Source organism: Beta vulgaris, chromosome 6 (assembly GCF_026745355.1).
Source record: "Beta vulgaris subsp. vulgaris cultivar EL10 chromosome 6, EL10.2, whole genome shotgun sequence".
Lineage (NCBI taxonomy): Eukaryota > Viridiplantae > Streptophyta > Magnoliopsida > Caryophyllales > Amaranthaceae > Beta > Beta vulgaris.
This window is the reverse complement of record NC_079207.1, coordinates 38,576,275-38,588,894: the sequence shown is the minus strand read 5'-3', so window position 1 is coordinate 38,588,894 and position 12,620 is coordinate 38,576,275. Positions and strand designations below refer to the sequence as shown.

At 39.0% G+C, this 12,620-nt stretch overlaps 1 non-coding gene across 1 annotated transcript; it reads left to right on the top strand.

Moving 5' to 3' along the window:
• The first annotated feature begins 11,982 nt into the window (after positions 1–11,982).
• On the top strand, positions 11,983–12,089 carry LOC125499241 (small nucleolar RNA R71). The gene has a single exon (XR_007275956.1). It is a non-coding gene; the product is annotated as a small nucleolar RNA R71 (small nucleolar RNA).
• Positions 12,090–12,620: the final 531 nt, after the last annotated feature.

Here is a 12,620-nt window from a genome sequence, read left to right as displayed (position 1 = left end):
CAAAGCCTAATAAATGTATCTACAATTGTAAACATGAAGTAAACAACCTAAAGCCATTCCCATATGCTTATGCCCCATAGACCTAGTATGACATTCATTCTTAGGTTGAGCAAGCGGTTTAGTCAGAGGATCTGCAATATTATCCTCAGTATGAATCTTGCTTACATTCACATCCTCTCTTGTAGTTTTCCAACTTGAACCTTACAAGAATCTCACCAATATAAGTCTCTTGACTAAGTCCCATCAGCCTTCTTGACCTATCTTTATAGATCTTTATTCCCACTATGTACTATGCCTCTCCTAGGTCTTTCATAGAGAAACAATTCTTAAGCCAATCATTGACTAACTCAAGCATGGTCTTATCGTTTCCTATGAGAACGATGTCATCCACATACAAGACAAGAAAAGTAATACTAACCTTACTTAACTTTTTGTATACACAATATTCCTCATCGAATATGAGGTTCCAAATTTCTTGACTGCATCGTATGCACATCCTATTTCAAGAACCCATTCAAGAAAGGGGTTTTGACATCCATCTACCATATTTTATAGTCATGAAAGGCAGCAAACGCAAGGACTATCCTAATGGACTTCAACATGCCTAGTTGTGAAAAGGTTTTATCATAGTCAACACTATGAATGTGTTTGAAATCTTTCGCCACAAACCTTGCTTTGAGAACACTAATGTTGCCATCCTTGTCTGTTTTCAACTTGAAAATCCATTTGCAGCAAATTGGTTTTACCCTATTAGGAAAATCAACCAATTCCCATACTTGATTTGCAGACTTGGATTCCAATCCAAATTTCATGGCCTCAAGCCATCTTTCGGAGTCTTAACTATCCAAAGCTTCTTTGTAGCTAGTAGGTTCTTCGGATCCTACAATCGTTATTTCAGAACTTTCAGTCAAAAGAAAATTAATATATCTTTTTGATGGAATGACGGTCCTACTAGACTTACGTTGGGGAACAACAGAAGAAGTTTCTACCTCACTAGGTTGAGTGACTTTGCATGGAGTATCTCCAAGTGGAATGGTAGGAGGTACGTGAATTGAATCCACCACCTCCTGAGCATTTTCATGTCGGGCCGCCTCTGATGAGGTGTTAACCTCATCCATTTGTTGCTAATCTCGAACTTTATCAAGATATACATTTCTCCCACTTGTTTTTCTGGAAATTATAACACTAGTAGAAAAAAGCCCATCTAATGCGGTCAAAATCGGGCTTACTAATGCGGTTTCGGTCTGCATCAGGTGAGCTCGCAGGATATCCCATTTATTTACTGATCCGGTCCAAAACCGGATCAATAAATGATTTAGTGATGTGGTTCTGAAGGAAAACCGCATAAGTTAATCTATTAACTGATGCAATTTTGACCCACAGTAAATGATTAACTGTTGCAGTTTTGGGTCAAAAACGTAGCGGTTGACCATGCCAAAAACCAAAAACAAAAATATTTCTTTCTTGCCTTTTTTCAATGTTAATCAATACAAAATCAATGATACATATTAGTAATCCTTTTATTAAGTATATTATGCTCAATTGAAGCATAAACATAAATAATTAGATACATAAGCATATTTACTATATTTTTAGTATCATACTAAACTATAACTATATACATAAGTATTCCAAAAAAAAAGAAGTATGACAAAGCAGTTATTGAAGAAATCTCAAAGACATATACACTTGAAAACTCCCTATGGGCAACGACCCCATTATGATTTTCTTTTTAAACATTCTGTTAGGAACCTGCTGATGAGAACATATCTTGCAGCATGATTTACAGTGTCATGAGGAGTCATGAGGAGCTGTGGCTACTACTAATCGAAGCCATCCTATAGATGTGCTATCTTGGACAATACCTTGTTGTTGTACAGGAGATTGCACACCCTGTAATAGAGGCAAGCAACTACTACAATAAGATTCCAATTGAAACATAAACAAGCAAGGAAAGATATGAAGAGAGGGAAGCCAAGTAGCATTAATCATGAATTATACACAGGCAAGCATGTAAAACATAAATGTATATTATTAGATTAATCGTAGATTATTTGGAAAAATTATTAATTGAGGCACATGTTTTGTGTAAAAGTGCCCTCTAGTCCGGTGATTGAAAATGCAGCTGACCTGCCTGACCATGCTAGTAGTGGATTTTTCGGTGCAAATTAAGAATCTAGAAGCTTTCTAAACTATCTGAGACCTTCTAGTGACTCGCATGTTAAATTCTATTTGATCCAACCATCCATCATATTTGGCGGTTCATACACAACTGGACAACAAAAATAACCCAGATCCTGTCAAAAGAAGTATTCAAGTGAAATCCCATAGTTTGTCCATAAGGCAGCAGAATGTTCAAATACATCTAAAGTGTAGGCACTAAAAAGTCAAGAAATAGAAGAGTTGAAAGTTTCATAATCAACTTGGTTTGCCTCAATAGTGCAATTGACACAAATACATGGTACAACTTATGTGACTAAAAAGGTAAAGCTGAATACAACAAATTTTGACAAGTCTAGACAGTGGAACCAGACCCACTAGTTTCAAGGATCCAAATGCACGCTGGTTAGCACTCTTCCCACCCCTCCGTCACACTCACTCCCACTGCACACACTCACTCCCCCCTTGCACAGTCCTACACCCACCTCACGCACCCGCCACTCCATTGCACTCACTCCCACTACCCTGCACAGTCCCCCCACCCCCATCCATAGTCCCCCCCACCCCCATGCACAGTCCCCCCTTGCACAGTCCCCCCACCCCGAAAAAATCTTTATTTAGGCCATAAACGACATTCACCTACCCAAAATGGTTTCTTCCATCATGTAGCCCAACTTTACGCAACTCTAATAGTGATATAGATACTAATAAGAACTAAACCTAACATTACATGAAACTAAAAGCGATAAATTAAAGAATTTGATCTTGAAAAGACAAAATCGGCCCAAAATGACATCCACTTATCCAAAGTGGGTTTAAATACATGTGAAGCTAGTTTAGTTGATTGCAATACATATATATATATAGATGCTAATAAGAACTAAACATGACATTACATGCGGCTAAAAGCGATAAATTAAAGAATTTGATCTTGAAGAGCCGAAATCGGCCCAAAATGACATTCACTTACCCAAAGTGGGTTTCAATACATGTGATGCTAGTTTAGTTGATTGCAATACATATACTGATACTAATAAGAACTAAACATGACATTACATGCGGCTAAAAGTGATAAATTAAAGAAGTTGATCTTGAAAAGTTGAAATCGGCCCAAAAGGACATTCACTTACCCAAAGTGGATTTCAATACATGTAAAGCTAGTTTAGTTGATTGCAATACATATATAGATACTAATAAAAACTAAACATGGCATTACATGCAGCTAAAAGCGATAAATTAAAAAAATTAATCTTGAAAAGCCGAGATCGGCCCAAAATGACATCCACTTACCCAAAGTTGCTTTCAATACATGTGAAGCTAGTTTAGTTGATTGCAATACATATATAGATACTAATAAGAACTAAACATGACATTACATGAAACTAAAAGTGAGAAATTAAGTCAATTGACCTTGAAAAGCCAAAACCCGGAATTTGAAATTGAGAAGTCGAGCCTTTTGCCACCTTCTTATGAAGTTTCAACCATTATCCCTTCACCATGATCTGAACGCATGTAATTTGTCGCTAACTCCACATCAGTGACATTGGCGTTAGGAATGGTGAAAGGCGGGGTGTCTTCAAAAGCATCATACTCCTCCTCATCCTCAACATCACCAACTCCAATTATACTTCTTTTTCCGGGGACAACAATTGACCACTTGTTATCAGAAGGGTCAGTTACATAGAACACTTGGTTAACTTGTGTTGCAAGCACGAATAGCTCTTCACTTTCATGCAACCGACCCAAATTTAAATGAGTAAATCCACAAGGGTATTCTCTTCTTATGTAGCGCCGGTTATAATTAATCCACTTGCATCAGAATAAGCAGACCGTGAAACCAGAGTAGTCAAGCTCCCAAATATCTTGAACCCGCCCATAGTATATCAATGTAGCATCAATAGGAGACTTATCTTTGGCACTTACATACTGTGTAGATGATGCCTCTACTGAAACACCACTATTCTGCAAAGATCTCGATTTTTCATCTTGACGATCTGTCCAAAATATATTTCCATTAACATCATAACCCTCATAGGAGTGTAGAGCTTCTCGAGGACCAAATACTAGCCACTTAAGAGTTTCTACAATAGTGGAATCTACTATACGCATTAACTGGCTGTGAAACTAATCAATAAACGTCTTTTTATGCAACTCCTCCATATGTTCATCCAAGTACAGATGGACCTGTACTATATGCTGCAATACAAATAAGTGTGCTTGTATTCGCATTTCAACAGGAGGTATAATCATTTTGGAGCCAAGTGTACCTTTACCCTTGAGTCTGCCCTCGTGTCGAGATGTAGGAAGTCCAATATCAACATTACTTAAGAACTCGGCCACAAAATTACCGACCTCTTCACTCACAATCCCCTGAATAATACTTCCTTTTCGTTGAGCTGGATTCCTTACTTTATCTTTCAAAGAGCCCATATGTCTCTCAAATGGATAACACCACCTCAAAAACACCAGACCACATAGCTTAATCTCTCAAACTAGATGTATAACCAAATGTACCGTAATGTCGAAGAAAGCAAGTGGCAAATACATCTCAAACTTGCACAAAGTCTTTATCACGCCAGCCTAGAGAGCATCAAGCTTCGACGGTTGTAAAGTTTTGCTTCATATAGTATTGAAAAAAGAATACAACTCAGTTATGGTAGTCTCACGTGTTTCGGCAATATCCCTCGAATTGCAATCGGTAAGAATACTTGCATCATTACATGACAATCGTGAGACTTCATACTCGATAGCTTCAACTCACCGTCTAAGGTAAAAAATCTTTTCATGTTCGATGAGTACCCTGATGGAGCCTTAATGTTGTACAGAGACTCACAAAAAAGTCGTTTCTCAGCTCTAGATAGAGTGTAGCAAGCCGGAGGCAAATAGTTCCTATCATCAGCTGACCCGTCTTGAATTTCCTCTTTTTTTCCCTTTCCGTTTCCTTTGCCAACCACTTTCTTTTTTGTTCTTTCTTTTCTTAGTGTCCCTCTTTTGAGCCCATAGCTCTGGTCGAATCCCCTCACTTTCTAGGTACAGTCGCACTCCTTTGCTTTCCTTTGTCTTATGTGGAATATTCATAAGTGTCCCCAGAATTGTGTCACATACATTTTTCTCTATGTGCATGACGTCGAGACAATGTGGTCTAACATGTATATCCTTCCATATCTAGACATCTATATTATCCAACATAATAGACTCCTTTTTCAAAAGCCCTTACCACCATCACCCGGCTCCTTTGTCGAATATATTTAACCCTTGACCTGATCAAAAACCTCAACACCAGCCAATGGCCTACGAGAAACCCCTTCCTCAACTGTTCCATTGAATGCCTTCTTCTTATTACGATAAGGATGGTCGCATAGAAGGAACCTTCGGGTCCGCATATAAACTTCTTTGTGCCAAGTAGACATGTATTTAGATTCTGTGTCGTCGATGCAAATCGCGCATGCTTTCTTCCATTTGTTCTTGTACCCGGATAAGTTTCCCATAAGCAGGAATCATTTAAGAGTGTATAAAAGCATGGCACGCAATGTGAAAACCTCATCAGCATGTACTCCTTCACCCCACATTTTTCTCAAATCATCAACAAGTGGTTGGACGTAGAGATCTATGTCGTTTCCAAGCTGTTTCGGCCCTAAAATAAGATTCGACAACATGATGTACTTGCGTTCATGCACAACCAAGGAGGCAAGTTGTATATAACTAGAAGAACCGGCACTTGTACTATGTTGAGAACTATGATTGCCAAATAGGTTCATCCCATCCGTATATAGGCCAAGCCTCAAATTTCTATCCTCGGCACCAAAGATCTTATGCAGACAATTTATACCTTTCCACTCAGGACCATCAGCCGGATGTTTGAGAAAATCGACCTTTTTCTTTCTTTTTGAATGTCACCTCAAGTTCTTAGCATCTTTCTTGATTGAAAACATGTGCTTGAATCGTGGTATAATCAGAAGATACCACATCACCTTTGCTGGAGGCCCTTTCTTATCACCAACCCCTGCGCGCATATAACGCGACCTCCCACATTGAGGACACTCATCCATATTCGCATACTCATTTTGATATAGCACACAATCGTTTGGACAAGCATGTATCCTATGGTACTCCAAATCGAAGGGACACATCAGTTTCTTCGCATAGTAGTTCGACTTGGGTAGTTCATGGTCGTCCGACAACATATCACTAAATGCTTGCAACAAGGAAGTGAAAGCTGAGTCACTTATACCGGCTTTCGTCTTGATGTTAAAGAGTGTTATCACGGTCGTCAGCTTGGTGTACCTCGTACAACCGGGATACAACGGTTTCCGAGACGCCTCGGCCATGCATCAAAAATACGAGGCGTCTAATTTTATAGTTCTAAGATTCAAGTTTTATAGTCCGAAGATTGACTAGGGTCTACATATAATGCAAACTAGACCTATGTTAATTTTATAGTCCTAAGACTAAACTTTTATAGTCCAAAGATTGACTAGGGTTTGTATATAATGCAAACTAGACCTAGGAAAATTTTGTAGTTCTAGTTAGACTGGGCTTTTATAGTTCGAAGACTGACTAGAGTTTACATATGATGTGAACTAGACCTATAGGATGGAATTCGTCATAAATGGACCTAAGATTTGGGTTGGACTAGAATTAGACTTAGATTCAAATGGATTTTATTTTTTACTTGGAAAAGATGATGGATTTGTTTTGAAAATATATATGTTTTTTGTCAATGTCTTGTATGATGGTGTTTAGTAAATGCTTTTGAAAAATGTAGAATAGAAGAAGATGTACGATTGATTTTGAAAAATATAAGTTTTTTGAATTGCTTGAATATGGTAAAGGCAAGATTGATAAGGATAATTACTTGGACAGTAGGGGAAGGTAGACATGCATGATGACTCTAACTCTGCCAAACTAATTTTCTAGATGCATTTTATAGGACAGACTTGACATTGCAACAAAAGAGTAATTTTTATGTTTGAATCAGATGAGACCCCTAAAATGACCATGCTTTTTACGCGAATGCATACAGACGAACATAGGATTGACCATAGGATCGACCACCACCACGACTAAATTGACGAAAAGCATGCGATGCACAGACTGTGAGTCGCGCAACATTGCTGCATGTGGTGTCTGGCGCAAGAATGGTTGCCAGATGCAACCCAATGCGCTTGGCGTAGTACTACTCCCCCGACATGTTTTTCAGAGATTTTAGGCGGCATTGTTGGTCGATTAACGAACTTCAGTATTGTTTGTTAGACGCGATTATAGGAACGATGCATAATAATGACGATTAAGAGGATAATAATCGGTAAATGTCATATAACATGGATGTAAAAGTTCCAACCTAGAGTCCAGCTCTATGTTTGAAACTATTGGTTAGGTTTAGGTTCAGTCTAAAAGGGTCCATGACTAAGAGATTGATCAAACGCTTCGTACCACTACTTAAAGAGGTGGCCACGTGTAAGACGCACTGGAGTTCTCAAGTCAAGGGAACAATACCATGGTTGGGTAGGTTTGCTTATAACTAAGATCCAACACTAATGCTCATGATGCTTTTAAGAGGATAAAACGCAAACCCCCCGGGGGGTGACCTCACATATAGAACATGTGCTAATGATGCAAGGTAGATTTTCCTTAGAGTGGCTTAAACAATAATCATGCATATGCAAAATTGTGGTGTCGTTCTAAGGCATAAAAAGAGCATGAATAGTATTTTTGAAGTTTCACCCACTAAATTTTCAGAATCCTCTCTAGTGAAGTCGCCCAAGTGTAGGTGTGTTTTTATTTCGCCTATGCCGGATGAGCCTGTATTTGTATTTGACGGCCCCACTGTAAAGGTTTTTGTATCGAAAATGTTTTTGAAGTTGCCAACAAGTATTTAAATAAAGACTCATAAACCTAATTGGATAAGGAAAATCATAGGGATAAAGTAGGGACTTATCCAAAGTGGATTTCCCCGTCTAGACTCCATAGATGATAAAAATGACCCAAAGATTGAGTTTGTAGGTGAGGGTGCAAACATAGTCAGGAACCATATTGCGGCCCATCGCATATCTGGACGATCATTCACCCATCTCTGAACAAGGTAGGCCACCACAAACCACTTTCTAAGAGCTTTGCCGCTGTTTTGGCGACACCCATATGCCCACCACAAGGGGATGAATGGCACATGTTAATCACATTTTCTACCTCATCTTCCAGAATGCATCTACGATAAATACTATCCTGGCCTCTTTAAAATAGCAAAGGGTTTTCCCATACATAGTTTTAAACATCACTCAAGCAAGGTAGTTAGCATAGTCGTCAAACTAAGGAATCGAATCCTTCACCATAGCAACTAGCTTTTTATCCGAAAATGAGTCCTCTATCTTTGGCTCAACTCCTTCCATGCATTCTAACGGGAGTCTAGACAAGTGATCAGCCACCAAGTTCTCCGCACCCTTTTTATCCCTGAGTTCAATGTCGAAGTCTTGCAACAACAAAATCCATGGGATGAGCCTTGGCTTATCTTCTTTCTTTGACATGAAATACTTCAATGCCGAGTGGTCGGTAAATATAGTCATTTGCAACCCCAACAAGTAAGAACTAAACTTTTCAATTGCATAGACCACCGCCAATAGCTCTTTCTCAGTCGAGGATCGAAGTAGTTCTTTTGTGCATCATCTAGTGTCTTGCTTGCATAGTGGATTGTGTGAAGCTTGTTCTCCTTCCTTTAGCCTAGAACGGCCTCCACCGCAACATTTGAAGCATTACACATGAGCTCAAAAGGGAGCTCCTAATTAGGTGGTTGCATTATTAAGGGCGAAACGAGCGTATCTTTCAACCTATCAAAAGCGTGTAGACAATCATTAGTAAACACAAAGGGGGCATCCGTCGCTAAAAGTTGAGTCAAAGGCTTGGCCATTTGTTAAAAACCCTTAATGAACCGCCGATAAAAACCCTCATGGCCAAGAAAACTCCTTACACCCCAACTTTAGCGGGATCAACCTCAATGCCCCGACTAGAAATCACATGACCAAGAACTATTCCCTCTTCTATCATGAAATGACATTTTTCCCAATTCAATACCAAGTTCATCTTTCGACGTCTTTGAAGCGCTTTAGACAAACTATTAAGAAATATGTAGAAAGACGAACCACACACCGAGAAATCATCCATAAAAACCTCTATTTCCGACTCAAGCATGTCGGATAAGATGGTGGTCATACACCTTTGGAACGTTGAAGGAGCATTATACAATCCGAACGACATCCTTCTATAAGCAAATGTGCCATAAGGAAATATAAAAGTTGTTTTCTCTTGATCTTGTAGGTGAATCGGGATTTGCAAACATCCGGAGTACCCATCAAGAGAACATAAGTGTGTATGACTAGCCAACCTCTCTAACATTTGGTCAATGAAAGGGATGGGGAAATGGTCTTTACGGGTCGATTTGTTCAGCTTTAAATGATCTATACACATCCTTCAACCCGTAACCGACCTTGTGGACACGACTTCATTGCTCATATTCTCAACGATGGTCAATCCTCCCTTCTTTGGAACTACTTGGACCAGACTTACCCATATACTATCCGAAATAGGATAGATTATCCCGGCCTTGAGTAGTTTCAAAACCTCATTTTTCATAACTTATTTCATGTTTGGAGTTAATCTCCTTTAATGTTCAATGAAGGAAGCTTGATCATCTTCAAGATAAATACAATGCATGCAAAGCAATGGGCTTATCTCCGTAAGGTCATTAATAGCCGAGGGCACTTCTATTTTATTTCAAAATATGTATCAAATTTTTCAATTGGGTGCCCTCTAACTTAGCATTAACAATAACGTGAAAAGCTTTGTCATTATCAAGAGATTCATATTTCAATGAGACAGGGAGGAATTTTAACTCTACCTTAGGTGGAGGCGTAGAAATCTCCCCCAAATTAACATTAGGTACTTCAAATTAAAGCTTCCAGTTGGTTAGTGGTAGACCTCAAATTTATCTATAAGCTTCTCATACCCCTTTTCTTCTACTGTACCGCTACTTATCTCACCCCACAAAGTCTTTTGGACAGGGTCCTCAAGCTCCATGGATCTCTCCATCTTCCTAATATCTTCATCTAGCACATCAACTCTCATAACTTCTTCCATGAGTGGCTTTTTCATGGACCTTGGAAACCCGAACACCATTTTCTCATCTCCGACTCTCAAAGTGAGAGTGTTGTTATCAAAATCAAAGAGCATTCTAGCCGTCTCTCAGAACGCCTCCCTAGTATCAAAGGTGTGCCAAGATCCTCATCCATGTCAGCACCACAATGTCGTAAAGAATGGTGAACTTACCAACTTCAACTGGCACATCAATCAATTTTCCAATGGGTCTTCTAATGGTGTGGTCGCCATTTGAATAGTTCTCCTTGATGACTCCAAAGCATGATCAAGCTTGCTAGCTATCGCTAAAGGGTATTAAAATTAGTACGACTCCAAGATCGGTCAAAGCACTCTTTTGTCCAACACCCTCCATTTTTACCGGAATTAGAAAAGCAACCGGGTCAGACTTATTTTTCGACATAATTCCTTGAATGATCGCACTACCATTGTGTGAAAGGTGAGAAACTGTTGCATCTTCAAGTTTATCTCTATGAGTCAAGAGATCTTTTAGAAATGTTGCATAGGCTGACATCTCTTTATGGTTTGCAAGAATGGAATGTTTATTTGGATACCCTTCATGAGTTCAAGAGATTGAGCAAGCTTATCATTCAACTTTTTTGCCACAAATTTTTGTTGAAAAATAATCGGCGTGAGCTGTTAGTTGGTTCTCCTTTCCCATTTTCTTTTTCTTCTCCCTCTTTTTTTTTACTCTCTTCTTTTTCTTTATCTCCTTTTTTTTCTCTTTTTCACCCCTTTTCTCCACAACTAGCTCACTTTTTCCCTTTTTAACCTCAACTTCTTTCATAAGGCCGTCATAGCTCCTACACAACCTCAAAGTAATGACATTCACTCTATCAGGATCAGTGGGATTGCTACTATATTGGCTCAGAAGTGATTGTTGAGATTGTTGTTGGCTAGTTTTTTGGGCTAATTGGGCAAGTTGTGTCTTCATCATCTTATTATGAGCTTGCATTTGTTGGATGGTGGAGGACACTTCTGTATTGGATTTAGTTTGTGGGTCATGACGCGTTCATGTGTGGCCTCAAGTGAAGTCTTTTGCAATGGAGGAGGTTTAAATAGGGGCATTTGTGCTTGGAAACCGCCTCCTAGATTTAAACCATGTGGTGGTCCGACTTGGCTTGAAATTGATTGTTTGGTGGTTGAGTCAATTTGTTTTAGTTTTAATTTTTATTTTGGAAGGGTGCTTGTTGTGTTTGGTAGTAGGGTTATGGTTGGTGAGATTGTTGGTTTCCTTGTTTCCACCCAAAATTTGGGTGAGTTCTCCAACCAGGATTAAAAGTGGGTGCATAAGGGTCATTTCGGGCCCCTACCGCGGCTAATTGCTCCAATGTGGCCATGCATTAAGCCACCACATGATCACAACCTACACATGTTTCACAAGGTTGTACGACATTTACCGGGCTTTATGAAGAAGACGATGCCAAGTTGATTTTTTCAACCTTTTTCATTACAACTTCAAACTTGGATGCCAAAGTTTTCGTAGTTGTCAACATCAAACTTACCGGTGCTCTTTGTAGTTTGTTTCCGGCATAAACCACCCCAACCACTCTCTTCAATAGTAGTTTTCACATCATTCAAGTTGATTTTTAAAAGCCGCCCTCCCACACCCGCATCAAGATTGGCACGAGTTATGGGATTTAGGCCATCATAAAATATCTCAAAAGTGTAGCCAAGTAGATACCATGATGAGGGAAAGCTCGTCTCAAGTTCTTAAACCTTTCCCATACTTCACTCAATGTCTAACGATCTAGTTGAGAGAATGTAGCTATTTGACGTTTTAGCTCTGTCATTTTCTCTTTCAAAACAAATCTCCTCAAAAAGGCCTTAGTCACCTCCGCCCATGTTGTTAGAGACATAGCTGGAAGTGACTCAAGACATGCCAAAGCTCTACCATCAAGTGAAAAATGAAAGAGATGAAGTCGACTTTGCTCTTGGGTAGCATTATGCTCATTAACAATGTTGCACAACTTCACAAAGTAATGAGATGGTAATAAAGAGATTGACCCTTTACCTCTCATTATTCTAATACCTAGAATAACATCCACTTCACCCAAAACTTTCATTGAGAAGCTAGAAGAGAGAAAAACTTTAGTCTTTTTCATTTGTTCCAAATCAATCCCAAAAATAAGCATATCATCAACATATAAGCATAATATAACTCCTTTACCGTTATTATCAAATTTACTATATACACACTTATCGGACTGATTTTATTTGAACCCACAAGAAAAAATGACCTCATCAAATTTTTGATACCATTTCTTAGGTGCATGTTTAAGACCATACAAAGATCTAACTAATTTGCAAACCTTAGT